This window comes from Dreissena polymorpha, chromosome 3, assembly GCF_020536995.1.
Source record: "Dreissena polymorpha isolate Duluth1 chromosome 3, UMN_Dpol_1.0, whole genome shotgun sequence".
Taxonomy (NCBI): Eukaryota; Metazoa; Mollusca; class Bivalvia; order Myida; family Dreissenidae; genus Dreissena; species Dreissena polymorpha.
In genome coordinates, this window is record NC_068357.1 from 136,382,469 (window position 1) to 136,389,033 (window position 6,565).

General features: G+C 32.9%; 1 long non-coding RNA gene across 1 annotated transcript; it reads left to right on the forward strand.

Moving 5' to 3' along the window:
* The first annotated feature begins 1,313 nt into the window (after positions 1-1,313).
* LOC127873797 (uncharacterized) lies at positions 1,314-5,020 on the forward strand. Its single transcript, XR_008046387.1, has 3 exons — positions 1,314-1,879; positions 3,162-3,314; positions 4,552-5,020. It is a non-coding gene; the product is annotated as an uncharacterized LOC127873797 (long non-coding RNA).
* The last annotated feature ends 1,545 nt before the right edge of the window (positions 5,021-6,565 follow it).

Below are 6,565 nucleotides of genomic sequence, written 5' to 3' on the forward strand. Positions count from 1 at the left end.
AGCAAAACAATTATGTAAATTGTTTTCAGGCTAGTTAGTTTTTCAAACTAAATAAGGGAAGTGGGAGGCGGCTTTTTAAAAATTATTTTATTCCATCCAAAACAAATCATTCACGATTTGCACCTACTATGAGGTATTATATCGTAAAAGTGGAACTGACCATATGCATTTTGATTGTTAGATTGATTGAGTACTGTACATGTACTTGGCCCTTACTCTGGCATTATAAAATAACTCGTGTATTTCATACACTGAACGAGGAAAGCATTAAAATAATCACACGAAGAGCAACTTCCACTTCACTCAAATTGTCTTAAATACATTTATTGCAATTAAAAAAACTGTAATTTTAAACAATCATGAACGTTTCCAAACGAATGCGGCGGAGCCTGAGAAACTACATATTTAAGTAAACTAGCAAAACGACTTGATAACATTTGATATCAAGCATTTTGATGCGCCAATGACTTAATCTAGGCCAGTTTATCGGAATTATGATCATTATTTATTGTTATTATGTATGCATTCGAATTCTACAACGTTGATACCATAACAAATGTGCTGTATTCAAAAATACAGTATGTTTGCACTTGTATGAGTTGATAATGCCATAAACGGGTTAACCGTAATAATGACCTCACATTAAATTCTACATGTCAATATAAAAGACTATACTTTTAAGAAATAGTCATTGACACTCACTGCTTTTTTTCCTTGCGAACCAAACAACGTTTTGAAACATTTGATTGCACATCTTTATTCTCATAAACTTTATGTCAACCACCTTAAGTACATAGCTTATGCATACAATATAATAGAAAATGTTTATTTTAAGAACTGAAAATTCATGCCGATGTGTCACGCATAAAATATTTGTTGCAAACAATTTAGCAATTATAATTAATATTGTTATACACTTATAATCATCGCCGACTTTTAACAACATTAGCACAATATAGTAACAACAAGAACGCAATATGTACCAAAGCAAACGCTTATCACAAAAGTTGTATATTTTATATAAAATCAATAAACTGATATTTTATATAATACCCTTATTGTTACTAACCTTAGAATATATAGAATACTAGGTCGGTGCCGAATAAAGCGAAGTTTATTTTGCGAGGCTTAGAAAATCTGAACCACGAGCCTTGGCGAGTGGTTCAGATTTTCGGGCCGAGCAAAATAAACTTCGCTTTATTCGGCACCGACCTAGTATTCGATTTATCCCATCATCTTTCAAATTCGTTAATTATTCCTCTTAAATAGAATAAGAAAATAAAACTACACGGAAAATCCCGAAGTTATTTTAAGCAAACAGTGTTTTTCGACCTTAGCTGTAAAGAGGTCCGCGTAAGAAAATAGTACCAGAATATTTCAAGCAAAACAATAACAATTCATTTATTTACAAGACAACAGCCACTTACAAATGTTACCAAAACTCAACCAAAACAATAACAATAACCAAATTATATTTATAGCGATGTTAAGAGTCAGGTTCATTTAGAATTTGTTTTTCTACACAGTAGGCCGAGCACGTGAGTCGACTTGGCGTGTAGAGCAAATCGATGCTTTTTGTCGGATTTACGGTGTGTCAAAGGTGTTATTGCAATACTGGATTAGTTATTGTGTACATGAAAATTCTGGATGTTGAACGTTGCCCCGAAGAACTGGGATTTAAATGAGCTGGACAGTGACTGCTGAAAGCTGTATTGTGGCTGTGGGTGGGGAACTTGCACTTGTGTTTCGGGTAGAATTTCCGCTTCGGTCTGATGTTGTTCCGGCTGGCTAGGGGGCTGCGTTGACGAAAATGTGGCCGTGCTGGTGACATAGTGTTTCCTTCCTTGAATTGGATCTGCATTTTGACCATGGGAGGCAAGTATGTTGGAACATTTTTTCTGTTGCTCATGACTTACATTTGAGTAATTTAAAATTGACTGTACATTCTTGTGTCCAGTGACAGACATAATTTCAGTGGCTGGAATGTTGTGTTCTCTAAGCTTTTGGACCAGGTGCTTGCGAGTTGAATGATTGGTCAGGCGTTTTTCAACTGGTAGCCCGGCTTCAGTTGCCATCATCCTGAGCATTTTGCTCAATTTATTCATTCCAATTTTTTGACGAATGAACCATTGCACGCTTTCTTTGTGATCAGACTCGGACTCCTGCTTCATTATTGTATTTGGAGCGAGATAGAATGGGTCGTTCACATCGCAAAAATTGGCTGGGCGTTTCTGTGCATAAATTTTGTACAAAGCGACTGGATTTCTGGGGTCATTTTCATTGGTGGCAAACATTTTCTGGGTGACTCTTCTAACATCGCTCAAGTTTTCTCCAGTTCTAGTCTTGGTTTGACGTTCATTGAGCTCCAAGTACTCGGCCCCATCAGAAGATATTTTCAGTTTAATATCCCCCCATCTGTTTGGAAAAATTTTTTTTTGTAAATATTACAGTAATTTATTACTTATTATTTTATGCTTTCCGGTGGTTTATAGAGAAATATCAGTGAATTAAAACTAATAATTTCACTGTTTCAAACAATAAAAATTTATAGTGAAATTTATTGATAATTTTCACTGTTTACTGTGAAATGATGTCATTTCTTTGACGAAATGATGTCATTATCCCAGCAAAATTCTTAAGTTAAGCTCGTTCGTTAACAATGAATATTAAGTGTGAAAAAAGCATAAAATAAAAATAAAATGTGTTTTAAATCACTCGTGATCATAGAAAATATATATTTTCACTTTATTGTGGCCACTTGTGCGGCACTCGTGAAAATATTTCCCAAAAAACTGTCGCCCACTACCTTAACAATCACGTGCGGAATGGTACAAAATAATACTGTCCAATTCGCGCAATATGCAGTTTTGCTAAAATTTCAGTTATTAACAGACGACCAAATTAATGATTTTTTATGTTAAAACAGTTCATAGTTCTACTTCATATAAATTGTTTATGTTTGAATAGCTGTTTCAGTATAATAAAAAAATAAATATTACATGTTTGACAGGGTGACAGTAAATTTGTCAACTTTTGGTAAAATACTGTCAATCGAGGTGAAGCGGAGGTTGAAATTTCCTCAAGTTGACAAATTTACTGTCACCCTGTCTGACGTGAACTGTAATATTTTTTTTTTTTAAATTTAAATTCTGTTATTTCAGGTATCAAATTGATTATACCTAAGGCTGTATTGTTCCTTCGTGCCACGCAAACCAAAATGCAAGCAGTTGTTTAGCCACATGGTGTGGACAAGAGCTTTTGGACTGTTGGGACCTAGGGCACCCTTCTGCCACATTATATCTATTTCATGGTCGGTAAGTACGTCTGCCTCACATGGCCGGTTGCCCTTTCCCTAAATAAAAGCAAAGGAGGTTTAGAAAAAGAAAAACCCATTATTATTTATAGCGTTAGAATTGTAAAAATTATTTCTTTATTCGTCCTTATTTCTAGATTCACGCGAAAAATCCCAATCAACTGAATTTACGCACACAAATTCCAGATTTGTTTGGTCCCAGGTACTTTTCAAAAAGGCAACAAACTTGCTGTAAACTGTGAATATCAGTGTTGGCTTAAAGAAATACTGCAGTCAGTATACACAAATATTATCGTTTTGTCAATATATCACAAACTGTCATAGTTTTCATTAACCCTTTCAGTGCGGGAACCGAATTTTGAAGGCCTTTGCAAACAGTTTGGATCCAGATGAGACGCCACAGAACGAGGCGTCTCATCAGGATCCAAACTGTTTGCTATTCTGATAATATTCTTTGAAAAAAATCGAAGAAAATGCTAATTTTAGAAATTCAGCAGACAACATTTTAGCAGACAACAAATTTCCCAGCATTCAAAGGGTTAAATAATTCAGTACAGTGTTGAGTAATGAATTTATACCGGTATTTGCTTTCATTTAAAGTGGCTATGCACGATTTTGATGTGTGTTAAATTGTAATATATTGCTAAAAATATGTTACAATAACACAAAATAGGCAAGAACAATTATGCATGGAAGACAAATTTCATAAAATGCAGCTAAGCCAAAAAAGCCCCCCCCCCTCCTGAGCCGATTGAAACGGAAGATTTTTTGTACATAATTTCCTACAATAAACCAAAGCATTTGTCTTTTAAATATGATTGCAGGTAGTGTTCTTGTGTGATTTGAACAAATATCATTGCAGGAAATTAAAATGATTTGTAAAACTAAATGTAGATTCACAGCGTACATGCATGACATACGTACTGGCGAATTCGACTGTACAGACATTTTCGACTTAATGAATTAAATATCTGGCTTGTTTCGCATTTTTCGACATGTTCTTCTTATATTTTATTTTAATTTATATTAATTTTAAATATATGTATAATATGTTTTTTTACACATTTAATACAAATTAATAAATATTTAACAAAATTATGCATTTCCATCTTTAAAAAGAAAGTTATTTTTACCTGCTTTTTCAGGCTTTTCTTTTTAGCATTGTAGGTTTCTCTTGTCAGAGAAAATTGTGGCCCTTTCTCATTCATAATGCTAAAAGGGTATTTGTGTCTTTTCAGCTTCCGGTCCAGGCTACTGATGATGGCCCGGATACTTGTCGGCTCAAACTCTGTGCCATCTTCGCGTTGCAGGGATAGAATGAACGTTGCAATATGCTCGTCAAGGAAATCGACATCCAACTGATGCATTTCCCTGGTCTCACCCTTTGTCAGTAGAAACCTCTGGAACTTTTTTGTGTCATTTAATGTTTTTTTTGCTGTGTTTTTGTTTTCTTCTTTTGTGATGTACTGTCGGACTTCAGAAAGCTCTATGTTTTTAAATTCATTTTGAATTGACTGGTTGAGATGTTTAGCTTCATTTTGAATTGTAACATTTGTGTTATTTTGATCATCACAATTTGACTCAGGGGCATTATTCTCAGTTAAATCCTCATCAAATTGAAGTGCATTTATTCCATATTTTTGCTCAAATTCTTCCAAACTTAATTCCACAGCATTTGAAAACAAACCATCCCATACTACATCAAAATCACCTATTTCTTGGTTTAACATTGTTGTCAAAATTTATTTCATTTGATGAAATATGTTTTGCTGCAGTTTTATTTTAATTCTTGATTGTGTATTATTTATTTTTTCATTATTTCAACCACAATTGACATTTAAGACTAAAGCAGACGACTTGATTTGCTGCTGACTTATTAAATAAAATACATAAAATAAAAAAGAAACATTTTATATATTTTAAATATTTATTTCTAAACAATTTATTTACAATTCAATGAAAATAATATATTTTATTATTGCATTGTGTTGATTTTTAGCCATTCATTGACAAGAAAAGTCATACACAAGGTAAACAATTGCTAACTACTGAACCGTGATACAAAAAGTAGTCCCTCTTAATAATGACGTCATGAGGACTCGCACTTAATATTTGTAAACAATGTTGTTATTTTGCTGTTTGTGTTGCATTTTGTGTTTCAAATATATTACATCTTGGTATCAAATTGTTTGTTTTGTTTAATCTGATTCGATTTTACTAAATCTGATTACTTAATAGTTGATTCCGAGTAATATGACCATCCTCCTCACATAACAGTCCGCCGCGCCGGACAGCTCTACTTCAGCACTGCCGAAATAGAGGAAAATTTATTCCACAGGGGTTTATTTCGACAATGCACGTCTGATGATGGGATAAAATATGTACCAAGAGGGAAATTATACCAGTTTGCAGAAATTGTGAAAACACTGCATCAAATCGAACTTGATGAATTATGTATACATGTTTAAACACTTGCATTCCAGATGACGGACAACATGGTTCGCATACTGATCATTCACTTAAAATAACAGAAATTAAAGCATCATACCGCAAAAGTGTATACACATTAGTAAGTATAAGTTTTATGCATGCATTTGCATCTTAAAAATAATTATATGCTTAAATTAATTTTATTCTAGGTAATCCACAGCTAGTTTAAATGTGTGTTTACGCAGAGTACTTAAAAAAACGTAAACAGCATATGTTAAAATGCATAAAAGAGGTCAGTCGCAAACGCGACACATTTTTTAACAATATTTTAGTCTGGGAAATGTGTTTGTACAATGATATCTAACCATAAAGTAGACAATAACATAACAAATTTGGAATCTTAGTAATTTTCATAGTTGAATATAAAAATATAGGAACAAAATGGATCACTCCTATCGGGTTTTGTAGATCAAGCAATTTTGTTTTGAAAAACGTATACAAACATCAGTTTATATACACAAAGCAAATACATGAAATCAGAGTTAATCTGAACTACTACATGCACAAAAAATGCCACAAAATCTGCGTCGGAAAATTAATCATGTTTCTATTTTCAAACTATTTAATCAATACTATTGTGACATTTACACAATGATTTACATATTGGTTTCTACTTTTACAATAACTATTTAGTACTCAATTGCATGTCAGACACCTCTTATCAAAACAAATTTCGTTAAATTTACAAAATGTTAATTTTTATTTCTTAAGTCATTCTCTTCAACACTTTAAAAAATAGTGTATTCTGTTATATATATTTAA